This window comes from Cryptomeria japonica, unplaced genomic scaffold (assembly GCF_030272615.1).
Source record: "Cryptomeria japonica unplaced genomic scaffold, Sugi_1.0 HiC_scaffold_607, whole genome shotgun sequence".
Classification (NCBI taxonomy): domain Eukaryota; kingdom Viridiplantae; phylum Streptophyta; class Pinopsida; order Cupressales; family Cupressaceae; genus Cryptomeria; species Cryptomeria japonica.
Window position 1 is genome coordinate 1 of NW_026729411.1, and position 12500 is coordinate 12500.

General features: G+C 63.8%; 3 non-coding genes across 3 annotated transcripts; all 3 read left to right on the forward strand.

Annotated features, from left to right (window-relative positions):
- Positions 1 to 5: 5 nt before the first annotated feature.
- On the forward strand, positions 6 to 124 carry LOC131872442 (5S ribosomal RNA). Its single transcript, XR_009370594.1, has one exon. It is a non-coding gene; the product is annotated as a 5S ribosomal RNA (ribosomal RNA).
- Positions 125 to 6059: 5935 nt separating this feature from the next.
- On the forward strand, positions 6060 to 6178 carry LOC131872443 (5S ribosomal RNA). The gene has a single exon (XR_009370595.1). It is a non-coding gene; the product is annotated as a 5S ribosomal RNA (ribosomal RNA).
- A 5935-nt stretch (positions 6179 to 12113) lies between these two features.
- LOC131872444 (5S ribosomal RNA) lies at positions 12114 to 12232 on the forward strand. Its single transcript, XR_009370596.1, has one exon. It is a non-coding gene; the product is annotated as a 5S ribosomal RNA (ribosomal RNA).
- The last annotated feature ends 268 nt before the right edge of the window (positions 12233 to 12500 follow it).

A 12500-nucleotide genomic window follows, 5' to 3' on the forward strand; every position in this document is an offset into this window, starting at 1 on the left:
ATAACGGGTGCGATCATACCAGCGTTAGTGCACCGGATCCCATCAGAACTCCGCAGTTAAGCGCGCTTGGGCCGGAGTAGTACTGGGATGGGTGACCTCCCGGGAAGTCCCGGTGTTGCACCCTTTCTTAGTTTTTCGCCGGGCGTCGCAATGCTATTTGAATAAACCTTTTGCCCGTTTGCGTTCTCGTCGGGGCCGGGCCGGGCCGGGGTGCGCTGCCCGCACTACCGCGCGCGCGGGGGGCGACACCGAGCGCGCACCCGAGGCGCCCCGAGCACACAGGCCACGGTGCAACCCGGGCGTTGTGCGCGCACCCCCGGTGCGCCCGAGGTGCTGCGCGCGCACCCAGGTGAAATCGGTGTGCACCTCGGCCATGTGCGCGCTCGGTCGAGTCGCGCACGTTGGCCAAGGTGCACGGTGATGTTTCTTACTCTAAGGTTCCGCACCAGACGCCCGGGACAGGTGAGCGAAGCTGGGCGGGGGCCGGGGTGCGCGGCCGGGGCAGGTGCACGCAGCTGGAGAGAGCTTTGGAGCACACCAGAGGTGCGCACCTTGGAGCACACTTCGGAGCGCACCAATGATGCGCTCCATTCAAAAGTTTCCTGAAAAGGCAAAAAAAGTTGAGATTATAGAATTTCCCACTTGAGAGATTGTAAAAAAAAAAAATTTAAAATGAAGGAAACGCGGGTGCCAAGGTGTGCGCGCCCGGGTGCGCAGCCCAGCCAAGGTGTGCGCACCAAGGCGCCCACCCTGGCGAAGGTGCACGCAAGGTGCGCACCCGAGGCAAACCGGACAATTAACCCAACTTTCGACTTCGCGCGCACCTGCGCACCTTGGAGCGCACTTCGGAGCGCTCCTTGGTGCGCACCAATCTTGGGCACCTCGGAGTGCACCATGGCGCCCACCAAGGTGCGCACCCGGGGCAAACCGAGCTCCGACTTCGTGCGCACCTTGGAGCGCACGAAAGGTGCGCACCATGGCGCCCACCAAGGTGCGCAGCCCAGCCAAGGCGTGCGCATCAAGGTGCGCACCCTGGCGAAGGTGCGCACCCGGGGCAAACCGAGCTCCGACTTCGTGCGCACCTTGGAGCGCACAAAGGGTGCGCAACCCAGCCAAGGTGTGCGCACACCCGGGCAAACCGAGCTCCGAATCGTGCGCACCTTGGAGCACACTTCGGAGCCCTCCTTGGTGCGCACCGATGTTGCGCACCTCGGAGCGCACCCGGGGAAAACAATGCAATTAACCCGACTTTCGACTTCGTGGGCACCTCGGAGCGCTCTCGGGTTCGCACCTCGGAGCACACCGAGGTGCGCACCTTTGATGCGCTGCCTTCACCAATTTCCAGAAAAGGCAAGAAAACATTGAGAAGGTGTGCGCACCGAGGTGCCCACCCTGGCGAAGGTGCACGCGAGGTGCGCACCCGGGGCAAACCGGGCTCCGACTTCGTGCACGCCATGCTGCGCACCTTGGAGGGCCATGGTGCGCACCTTGGAGCACACTTCGGAGCGCTCAATGGTGCCCAACCCAGCCAAGGTGCCCACCGCGGCGAAGGTGCACGCGAGGTGCGCACCCGGGGCAAACCGGGCTCCGACTTCGTGCACGCCGCACCTTGGAGCACACTTCGGAGCGCTCCTTGGTGCGCACCAGGGCGCGCAACCCAGCCGAGGTGCCCACCCCGGCGAAGGTGCACGCGGGGGTGCGCACCCGGGGCAAACCGGGGCTCCGACTTCGTGCACGCCATGGTGCCCACCGCGGCGAAGGTGCACGCGAGGGTGCGCACCCGGGGCAAACCGGGCTCCGACTTCGTGCACGCCGCACCTTGGAGCACACTTCGGAGCGCTCCTTGGTGCGCACCAGGGCGCGCAACCCAGCCGAGGTGCCCACCCCGGCGAAGGTGCACGCGAGGTGCGCACCCGGGGCAAACCGGGCTCCGACTTCGTGCACGCCATGGTGCCCACCGCGGCGAAGGTGCACGCGAGGTGCGCACCCGGGGCAAACCGGGCTCCGACTTCGTGCACGCCGCACCTTGGAGCACACTTCGGAGCGCTCCTTGGTGCGCACCATGGTGCCCACCAGGGCGCGCAACCCCGCCGAAGGTGCACGCGAGGTGCGCACCCGGGGCAAACCGGGCTCCGACTTCGTGCACGCCGCACCTTGGAGCACACTTCGGAGCGCTCCTTGGTGCGCACCAGGGCGCGCAACCCCGCCGAAGGTGCACGCGAGGTGCGCACCCGGGGCAAACCGGGCTCCGACTTCGTGCACGCCATGGTGCGCACCAGGGTGGCCCACCGCGGCGAAGGTGCGCACCCGGGGCAAACCGGGCTCCGACTTCGTGCACGCCGCACCTTGGAGCACACTTCGGAGCGCTCCTTGGTGCGCACCAGGGCGCGCAACCCAGCCGAGGTGCCCACCCCGGCGAAGGTGCACGCGAGGTGCGCACCCGGGGCAAACCGGGGCTCCGACTTCGTGCACGCCATGGTGCCCACCGCGGCGAAGGTGCGCACCCGGGGCAAACCGGGCTAGGACTTCGTGCACGCCGCACCTTGGAGCACACTTCGGAGCGCTCCTTGGTGCGCACCATGGTGCCCACCAGGCCGCGCAACCCAGCCAAGGTGTGCGCACCAAGGTGCACGCGAGGTGCGCACCCGGGGCAAACCGGGGGTCCGGCTTCGTGCACGCCGCACCTTGGAGCACACATCGGGGCGCTCCCGGGTTCGCACCGGCGTTGCGCACCGTGGTGGGCACCTCGGAGCGCACCGTGGTGGGCACCTCGGAGCACACCAAGGTGGGCAGCGAGGTGCGCACCTTTGATGCGATGCCTTCACTAATTTCCATAAAAGGCAAAAAAAAACGAGATTTTAAAATTTCCGTTTTGAAAGATAGTGAGAAAAAGGGAATGCTGGTGCCATCTTGAGCCCGCCCTGGTGCGCAGCCCAGCCAAGGTGTGCGCACCAAGGTGCCCACCCTGGCGAAGGTGCGCGCCCGGGCAATTAACCCAACTTCCAACTTCGCGCGCGCCAGGGTGGGAGCGCACCCAACAACCGGGCCTGGGGAAGAGCCAATGCGAGAAACCCCACCAAACGCTCTGACAAAAAAAGAGGGGGGCGCTCCAGTAACCCCGCTTCGGAGCGCACCCTGGGCAAACCCAGCGAGGGTGCCCACCCCGGCCAAGGTGCAGGCGAGGTGCGCACCCGGGGCAAACCGGGCTCCGACAACGTGCACGCCGCACCTTGGAGCACACTTCGTAGCGCTCCCGGGTGCGCACCTCAGAGCACACCAAGGTGGGCAGCGAGGTGCGCACCTTTGATGCGCTGCCTTCACTAATTTCCAGAAAAGGCAAAAAAAAGAGGAGATTTTAAAATTTCCGTTTTGAAAGATAGTGAAAAAAACGGAACGCGGGGTGCCATCTTGAGCCCGCCCTGGTGCACAGCCCAGGTAAGGTGCCCACCCTGGCAAAGGTGCGCACCCGGGCAATTAACCCTACTTCCGACTTCGTGCGCGCCAGGGTGGCAACCGGGCCTGGGAAGAGCCAATGCGAGAAACCCCACCAAACGCTCCGACAAAAAAAGAGGCGGCGCTCCAATAACCCCGCTTCGGAGCGCAGCCGGGGCAAACCCAGCCAAGGTGCCCACCCCGACGAAGGTGCACGCGAGGTGCGCACCCGGGGCAAACCGGGCTCCGACAACGTGCACGCAGCACCTTGGAGCACACTTCGAAGCACTCCCGGGTGCCCACCGGCGTTGCGCACCGTGGTGGGCAGCGAGGTGCGCACCTTTGATGCGCTGCCTTCACTAATTTCCAGAAAAGGCAAAAAAAAATGAGATTTTAAAATTTCCGTTTTGAAAGATAGTGAAAAAAACGGAACGCGGGTGCCATCTTGAGCCCGCCCTGGTGCGCAGCCCAGGCAAGGCATGCGCACCAAGGTGCCCACCCGCGGTGCACGCCCGGGGCAAACCGGGGGCTCCGACTTCGTGCAGGCCGCACCTTGGAGCACACTTCGGAGCGCTCCTTGGTGCGCACCATGGTGCCCACCAGGGCGCACCCGGGGCAAACCGGGCTCCGACTTCGTGCACGCCGCACCTTGGAGCACACATCGGAGCGCTCCCAGGTTCGCACCAGCGTTGCGCACCTTTGATGCGCTGCCTTCACTAATTTCCAGAAAAGGCAAAAAAAAACGATATTTTAAAATTTCCGTTCTGAAAGATAGTGAAAAAAACGGAACGCGGGTGCCATCTTGAGCCCTTCCTGGTGCGCAGCCCAGGCAAGTTGTGCGCACCAAGGTGCCCACCCTGGCGGAGGTGCGCGCCCGGGGCAAACCGGGCTCCGACTTCGTGCACTGCATGGTGCCCACCAAGGCGCGCAACCCAGCCAAGGTGCCCACCGCAGCGAAGGTGCACGCGAGGTGCGCACCCGAGGTGCACACCCGGGGCAAACCGAGCTCCGACTTCGTGCACGCCGCACCTTGGAGCACACTTCAGAGCGCTCCTTGGTGCGCACCAGGGCGCGCAACCCAGCCAAGGTGCTCACCCCGGCGAAGGTGCACGCGAGGTGCGCACCCGGGGCAAGCCGGGCTCGGACTTCGTGCACGCCGCACCTTGGAGCACACATCGGAGCGCTCCCGGGTTCGCACCAGCATTGCGCACCTTTGATGCGCTGCCTTCACTAATTTCCAGAAAAGGCAAAAAAAAAAAAAAAACGAGATTTTAAAATTTCCGTTTTGAAAGATAGTGAAAAAAACGGAACGCGGGTGCCATCTTGAGCCCGCCCTGGTGTGCAGCCCAGGCAAGTTGTGCGCACCAAGGCACCCACCCTGGCCAAGGTGGGTCACGGGGTGGGTCCTAGGGTGGGTAACGGGGTGGGTACTAAGGTGCGTGCCAAGGTGGGTCATGGGGTGGGTGCCAAGGTGGGCACCAGGGTGGGTGTGCACCAACCCTAGCCAGGGTAGGTCACGGGGTGGTTGTCGGGGTGGGGCGTCAAGGAGCCAAGGTGGGGTGGCAAGTAGCCAAGTTGCGTGCCAAGGTGGGTGTCGGGGTGGGTGCCAAGGATCCAAGGTGGGTGCCAAGGAACCAAGGTGGGTGTCTGGGTGGGTGCCGAGGTGGGAGCCAGGGTGGGTCCCAAGGTGAGTGCAAAGGTGGGGTGCCAGGGTCAAGGTGAGTGCCAATGTGGGTTCCAAGGTGCCAGGGTCAGGGTGAGTGCCAATGTGGGTTCAAAGGTGCTAAGTTGGGTGCGAGGTTGGGTGCGAGGGTGGGTGGGTGCCAAGGTGTGCTAGGTGGAAGCCCGGGTGGGTCGGCATCCCATGGGGTGTCGAGTTGGGTGCCTGATGGGTGCTTCTTGTCAAGTTTTAGTCGTCGGGACTCATTTCGAGCCTTAGAGGTCGTTTCTTGTCCGGTTGCCCTGTCTTCGACCTGGGAACCCAATTTTGGTCCTCGGGTCCCATTTTTTTTTGTCTCGCATCCCACTTTTGGCCTGTGGCCTTTTCGGGGTCGATTCTCGTTTTGGGCATCAGAGCATGTTTCTTCTCCTAAAACCCAATATTTGTTTATTAAGTCTCGGAACACATTTTTGTTCTCGTGGACCCATCATGGGTCTTGGAACGCATTTGTGGTCCTTGGGTCCCATTTTGCATCCCGAAACTTGTGTTTTGGTGCTTGATCCCTATTTTGGGTGCCCACCTTGCACCAAGTGCGCACCCGGGGCAAACCGAGCGCCTTGGTGCACCGGGGCAAGATCGAGCGTGCACCCGAGGCGCCCCGAACATGCACCAAGGTGCACTCGGCCCACATGTGAGCGCAGGTCGTTGCGCCCGAGGTGGTGTGTGGGCACCGCGTTGCAGACGGGACACTGCACGCACACGACGCCCCGTCCAGGTGCACGCACGTAGGCCGGGCCGGGTGCACACCCGACGCCCTAGCAAGGCGCGCACCCGGGCAGGGCTCACACTTGGCGAACGGGGCGCACTTCGCGAGGGAGGGTGTGCACCTCGACGGGGGTGGGGTGGCCGGGGTGGATTCGCACGTGGGTCGCGGTTTGCTAAGTACACACTGCGACAAGCTCATAACGGGTGCGATCATACCAGCGTTAGTGCACCGGATCCCATCAGAACTCCGCAGTTAAGCGCGCTTGGGCCGGAGTAGTACTGGGATGGGTGACCTCCCGGGAAGTCCCGGTGTTGCACCCTTTTTTAGTTTTTCGCCGGGCGTCGCAATGCTATTTGAATAAACCTTTTGCCCGTTTGCGTTCTCGTCGGGGCCGGGCCGGGCCGGGGTGCGCTGCCCGCACTACCGCGCGCGCGGGGGCGACACCGAGCGCGCACCCGAGGCGCCCCGAGCACACAGGCCACGGTGCAACCCGGGCGTTGTGCGCGCACCCCGGTGCGCCCGAGGTGCTGCGCGCGCACCCAGGTGAAATCGGTGTGCACCTCGGCCAGTGCGCGCTCGGTCGAGTCGCGCACGTTGGCCAAGGTGCACGGTGATGTTTCTTACTCTAAGGTTCCGCACCAGACGCCCGGGACAGGTGAGCGAAGCTGGGGCGGGGCCGGGTGCGCGGCCGGGGCAGGTGCACGCAGCTGGAGAGAGCTTTGGAGCACACCAGAGGTGCGCACCTTGGAGCACACTTCGGAGCGCACCAATGATGCGCTCCATTCAAAAGTTTCCTGAAAAGGCAAAAAAAGTTGAGATTATAGAATTTCCCACTTGAGAGATTGTAAAAAAAAAAATTTAAAATGAAGGAAACGCGGGGGTGCCAAGGTGTGCGCGCCCGGGTGCGCAGCCCAGCCAAGGTGTGCGCACCAAGGCGCCCACCCTGGCGAAGGTGCACGCAAGGTGCGCACCCGAGGCAAACCGGACAATTAACCCAACTTTCGACTTCGCGCGCACCTGCGCACCTTGGAGCGCACTTCGGAGCGCTCCTTGGTGCGCACCAATCTTGGGCACCTCGGAGTGCACCATGGCGCCCACCAAGGTGCGCACCCGGGGCAAACCGAGCTCCGACTTCGTGCGCACCTTGGAGCGCACGAAAGGTGCGCACCATGGCGCCCACCAAGGTGCGCAGCCCAGCCAAGGCGTGCGCATCAAGGTGCGCACCCTGGCGAAGGTGCGCACCCGGGGCAAACCGAGCTCCGACTTCGTGCGCACCTTGGAGCGCACAAAGGGTGCGCAACCCAGCCAAGGTGTGCGCACCCCGGGCAAACCGAGCTCCGAATCGTGCGCACCTTGGAGCACACTTCGGAGCCCTCCTTGGTGCGCACCGATGTTGCGCACCTCGGAGCGCACCCGGGGAAAACAATGCAATTAACCCGACTTTCGACTTCGTGGGCACCTCGGAGCGCTCTCGGGTTCGCACCTCGGAGCACACCGAGGTGCGCACCTTTGATGCGCTGCCTTCACCAATTTCCAGAAAAGGCAAGAAAACATTGAGAAGGTGTGCGCACCGAGGTGCCCACCCTGGCGAAGGTGCACGCGAGGTGCGCACCCGGGGCAAACCGGGCTCCGACTTCGTGCACGCCATGCTGCGCACCTTGGAGGGCCATGGTGCGCACCTTGGAGCACACTTCGGAGCGCTCAATGGTGCCCAACCCAGCCAAGGTGCCCACCGCGGCGAAGGTGCACGCGAGGTGCGCACCCGGGGCAAACCGGGCTCCGACTTCGTGCACGCCGCACCTTGGAGCACACTTCGGAGCGCTCCTTGGTGCGCACCAGGGCGCGCAACCCAGCCGAGGTGCCCACCCCGGCGAAGGTGCACGCGGGGTGCGCACCCGGGGCAAACCGGGCTCCGACTTCGTGCACGCCATGGTGCCCACCGCGGCGAAGGTGCACGCGAGGTGCGCACCCGGGGCAAACCGGGCTCCGACTTCGTGCACGCCGCACCTTGGAGCACACTTCGGAGCGCTCCTTGGTGCGCACCAGGGCGCGCAACCCAGCCGAGGTGCCCACCCCGGCGAAGGTGCACGCGAGGTGCGCACCCGGGGCAAACCGGGCTCCGACTTCGTGCACGCCATGGTGCCCACCGCGGCGAAGGTGCACGCGAGGTGCGCACCCGGGGCAAACCGGGGCTCCGACTTCGTGCACGCCGCACCTTGGAGCACACTTCGGAGCGCTCCTTGGTGCGCACCATGGTGCCCACCAGGGCGCGCAACCCCGCCGAAGGTGCACGCGAGGTGCGCACCCGGGGCAAACCGGGCTCCGACTTCGTGCACGCCGCACCTTGGAGCACACTTCGGAGCGCTCCTTGGTGCGCACCAGGGCGCGCAACCCCGCCGAAGGTGCACGCGAGGTGCGCACCCGGGGCAAACCGGGCTCCGACTTCGTGCACGCCATGGTGCGCACCAGGGTGCCCACCGCGGCGAAGGTGCGCACCCGGGGCAAACCGGGCTCCGACTTCGTGCACGCCGCACCTTGGAGCACACTTCGGAGCGCTCCTTGGTGCGCACCAGGGGCGCGCAACCCAGCCGAGGTGCCCACCCCGGCGAAGGTGCACGCGAGGTGCGCACCCGGGGCAAACCGGGCTCCGACTTCGTGCACGCCATGGTGCCCACCGCGGCGAAGGTGCGCACCCGGGGCAAACCGGGCTAGGACTTCGTGCACGCCGCACCTTGGAGCACACTTCGGAGCGCTCCTTGGTGCGCACCATGGTGCCCACCAGGCCGCGCAACCCAGCCAAGGTGTGCGCACCAAGGTGCACGCGAGGTGCGCACCCGGGGCAAACCGGGGTCCGGCTTCGTGCACGCCGCACCTTGGAGCACACATCGGGGCGCTCCCGGGTTCGCACCGGCGTTGCGCACCGTGGTGGGCACCTCGGAGCGCACCGTGGTGGGCACCTCGGAGCACACCAAGGTGGGCAGCGAGGTGCGCACCTTTGATGCGATGCCTTCACTAATTTCCATAAAAGGCAAAAAAAAACGAGATTTTAAAATTTCCGTTTTGAAAGATAGTGAGAAAAAGGGAATGCTGGTGCCATCTTGAGCCCGCCCTGGTGCGCAGCCCAGCCAAGGTGTGCGCACCAAGGTGCCCACCCTGGCGAAGGTGCGCGCCCGGGGCAATTAACCCAACTTCCAACTTCGCGCGCGCCAGGGTGGGAGCGCACCCAACAACCGGGCCTGGGAAGAGCCAATGCGAGAAACCCCACCAAACGCTCTGACAAAAAAAGAGGGGGCGCTCCAGTAACCCCGCTTCGGAGCGCACCCTGGGCAAACCCAGCGAGGGTGCCCACCCCGGCCAAGGTGCAGGCGAGGTGCGCACCCGGGGCAAACCGGGCTCCGACAACGTGCACGCCGCACCTTGGAGCACACTTCGTAGCGCTCCCGGGTGCGCACCTCAGAGCACACCAAGGTGGGCAGCGAGGTGCGCACCTTTGATGCGCTGCCTTCACTAATTTCCAGAAAAGGCAAAAAAAAGAGGAGATTTTAAAATTTCCGTTTTGAAAGATAGTGAAAAAAAACGGAACGCGGGTGCCATCTTGAGCCCGCCCTGGTGCACAGCCCAGGTAAGGTGCCCACCCCTGGCAAAGGTGCGCACCCGGGCAATTAACCCTACTTCCGACTTCGTGCGCGCCAGGGTGGCAACCGGGCCTGGGAAGAGCCAATGCGAGAAACCCCACCAAACGCTCCGACAAAAAAAGAGGCGGCGCTCCAATAACCCCGCTTCGGAGCGCAGCCGGGGCAAACCCAGCCAAGGTGCCCACCCCGACGAAGGTGCACGCGAGGTGCGCACCCGGGGCAAACCGGGCTCCGACAACGTGCACGCAGCACCTTGGAGCACACTTCGAAGCACTCCCGGGTGCCCACCGGCGTTGCGCACCGTGGTGGGCAGCGAGGTGCGCACCTTTGATGCGCTGCCTTCACTAATTTCCAGAAAAGGCAAAAAAAAATGAGATTTTAAAATTTCCGTTTTGAAAGATAGTGAAAAAAACGGAACGCGGGTGCCATCTTGAGCCCGCCCTGGTGCGCAGCCCAGGCAAGGCATGCGCACCAAGGTGCCCACCCGCGGTGCACGCCCGGGGCAAACCGGGCTCCGACTTCGTGCAGGCCGCACCTTGGAGCACACTTCGGAGCGCTCCTTGGTGCGCACCATGGTGCCCACCAGGGCGCACCCGGGGCAAACCGGGCTCCGACTTCGTGCACGCCGCACCTTGGAGCACACATCGGAGCGCTCCCAGGTTCGCACCAGCGTTGCGCACCTTTGATGCGCTGCCTTCACTAATTTCCAGAAAAGGCAAAAAAAAACGATATTTTAAAATTTCCGTTCTGAAAGATAGTGAAAAAAACGGAACGCGGGGTGCCATCTTGAGCCCTTCCTGGTGCGCAGCCCAGGCAAGTTGTGCGCACCAAGGTGCCCACCCTGGCGGAGGTGCGCGCCCGGGGCAAACCGGGCTCCGACTTCGTGCACTGCATGGTGCCCACCAAGGCGCGCAACCCAGCCAAGGTGCCCACCGCAGCGAAGGTGCACGCGAGGTGCGCACCCGAGGTGCACACCCGGGGCAAACCGAGCTCCGACTTCGTGCACGCCGCACCTTGGAGCACACTTCAGAGCGCTCCTTGGTGCGCACCAGGGCGCGCAACCCAGCCAAGGTGCTCACCCCGGCGAAGGTGCACGCGAGGTGCGCACCCGGGGCAAGCCGGGGCTCGGACTTCGTGCACGCCGCACCTTGGAGCACACATCGGAGCGCTCCCGGGTTCGCACCAGCATTGCGCACCTTTGATGCGCTGCCTTCACTAATTTCCAGAAAAGGCAAAAAAAAAAAAAAAACGAGATTTTAAAATTTCCGTTTTGAAAGATAGTGAAAAAAACGGAACGCGGGTGCCATCTTGAGCCCGCCCTGGTGTGCAGCCCAGGCAAGTTGTGCGCACCAAGGCACCCACCCTGGCCAAGGTGGGTCACGGGGTGGGTCCTAGGGTGGGTAACGGGGTGGGTACTAAGGTGCGTGCCAAGGTGGGTCATGGGGTGGGTGCCAAGGTGGGCACCAGGGTGGGTGTGCACCAACCCTAGCCAGGGTAGGTCACGGGGGTGGTTGTCGGGGGTGGGCGTCAAGGAGCCAAGGTGGGTGGCAAGTAGCCAAGTTGCGTGCCAAGGTGGGTGTCGGGGTGGGTGCCAAGGATCCAAGGTGGGTGCCAAGGAACCAAGGTGGGTGTCTGGGTGGGTGCCGAGGTGGGAGCCAGGGTGGGTCCCAAGGTGAGTGCAAAGGTGGGTGCCAGGGTCAAGGTGAGTGCCAATGTGGGTTCCAAGGTGCCAGGGTCAGGGTGAGTGCCAATGTGGGTTCAAAGGTGCTAAGTTGGGTGCGAGGTTGGGTGCGAGGGTGGGTGGGTGCCAAGGTGTGCTAGGTGGAAGCCCGGGTGGGTCGGCATCCCATGGGTGTCGAGTTGGGTGCCTGATGGCTGAGGTGCTTCTTGTCAAGTTTTTTTTAGTCGTCGGGACTCATTTCGAGCCTTAGAGGTCGTTTCTTGTCCGGTTGCCCTGTCTTCGACCTGGGAACCCAATTTTGGTCCTCGGGTCCCATTTTTTTTTGTCTCGCATCCCACTTTTGGCCTGTGGCCTTTTCGGGGTCGATTCTCGTTTTGGGCATCAGAGCATGTTTCTTCTCCTAAAACCCAATATTTGTTTATTAAGTCTCGGAACACATTTTTGTTCTCGTGGACCCATCATGGGTCTTGGAACGCATTTGTGGTCCTTGGGTCCCATTTTGCATCCCGAAACTTGTGTTTTGGTGCTTGATCCCTATTTTGGGTGCCCACCTTGCACCAAGTGCGCACCCGGGGCAAACCGAGCGCCTTGGTGCACCGGGGCAAGATCGAGCGTGCACCCGAGGCGCCCCGAACATGCACCAAGGTGCACTCGGCCCACATGTGAGCGCAGGTCGTTGCGCCCGAGGTGGTGTGTGGGCACCGCGTTGCAGACGGGACACTGCACGCACACGACGCCCCGTCCAGGTGCACGCACGTAGGCCGGGCCGGGTGCACACCCGACGCCCTAGCAAGGTGCGCGCACCCGGGCAGGGCTCACACTTGGCGAACGGGGCGCACTTCGCGAGGGAGGGTGTGCACCTCGACGGGGGTGGGTGGCCGGGGTGGATTCGCACGTGGGTCGCGGTTTGCTAAGTACACACTGCGACAAGCTCATAACGGGTGCGATCATACCAGCGTTAGTGCACCGGATCCCATCAGAACTCCGCAGTTAAGCGCGCTTGGGCCGGAGTAGTACTGGGATGGGTGACCTCCCGGGAAGTCCCGGTGTTGCACCCTTTTTTAGTTTTTCGCCGGGCGTCGCAATGCTATTTGAATAAACCTTTTGCCCGTTTGCGTTCTCGTCGGGGCCGGGCCGGGCCGGGGTGCGCTGCCCGCACTACCGCGCGCGCGTGGGGGCGACACCGAGCGCGCACCCGAGGCGCCCCGAGCACACAGGCCACGGTGCAACCCGGGCGTTGTGCGCGCACCCCGGTGCGCCCGAGGTGCTGCGCGCGCACCCAGGTGAAATCGGTGTGCACCTCGGCCAGTGCGCGCTCGGTCGAGT